The following is a 767-nucleotide window of genomic DNA, read 5'->3' on the forward strand; positions in this document are numbered from 1 at the left end:
GAGATAGTGTCTGTCTCCTGAATCCAAACTGGAAGCTGGTTCCACAGAAGAGGGGCCTGAAAACTGAAGGCTCTGCCTCCCATTCTACTTTTAAATACTCTAGGAACAACAAGTAGGCCTGCAGAGCGAGAGCGAAGTGCTCTAATAGGGTGATATGGTACTACAAGGTCATTAAGATCAGATGGGGCCTGATTTAAAGGTAACTAGTTCAACCAAGCCTGATTTTCTTTACCTCTGTTGGTTTAAAATGGAGCACTGGGCCCCGGTCTGATGGGCCTGGGCCCCCCTTCCCTGGCGGGTCGCGGAGTGTGGGAGTGCCTACTGGGGTCAGCGGGGGAGCTGGCCCCAGGGAGGGGTTACCTGCCCCTCCCTTCCTTCCCTCCCCATCTCCAGCTGCCTCCCTCTTCCTGCTCCTCCACAACCACCCACACATGCAGGGCCTTGGAGTAGGGGTATGTCACCAGGGTGCAGAGGAGGCTACCCCACCCCCCCCCCCCCCCCCCCCCCCTGTCCCCTTCTGGCTGCCTCTGCCTCAATTTTATCCCACAACTTAGACATTCACATTATTCACACTCTCATTACACATACATATAGGATCTTGGGGGTGGGCACAATCACGGAGTCCAAATCACCATCAGGGTGTATACCTCACCCCTGACGTCGTTGCCCACCTCTCAATTTTAAATACACTTAGTCATTGAGGGCTAGCAGGAGGGACTATGCGCTTACCTGCTGCTCCTTGGCAGGTAGCTCCATGCCCTCCTGGG

The sequence above is a fragment of the Aulonocara sp. 'chitande type north' Nkhata Bay genome, linkage group LG23 (genome assembly GCF_057382095.1).
Source record: "Aulonocara sp. 'chitande type north' Nkhata Bay isolate Kocher_YH1m ecotype deep benthic linkage group LG23, A_spYH_male_GT1.1, whole genome shotgun sequence".
In the NCBI taxonomy this organism is placed as follows: domain Eukaryota; kingdom Metazoa; phylum Chordata; class Actinopteri; order Cichliformes; family Cichlidae; genus Aulonocara; species Aulonocara sp. 'chitande type north' Nkhata Bay.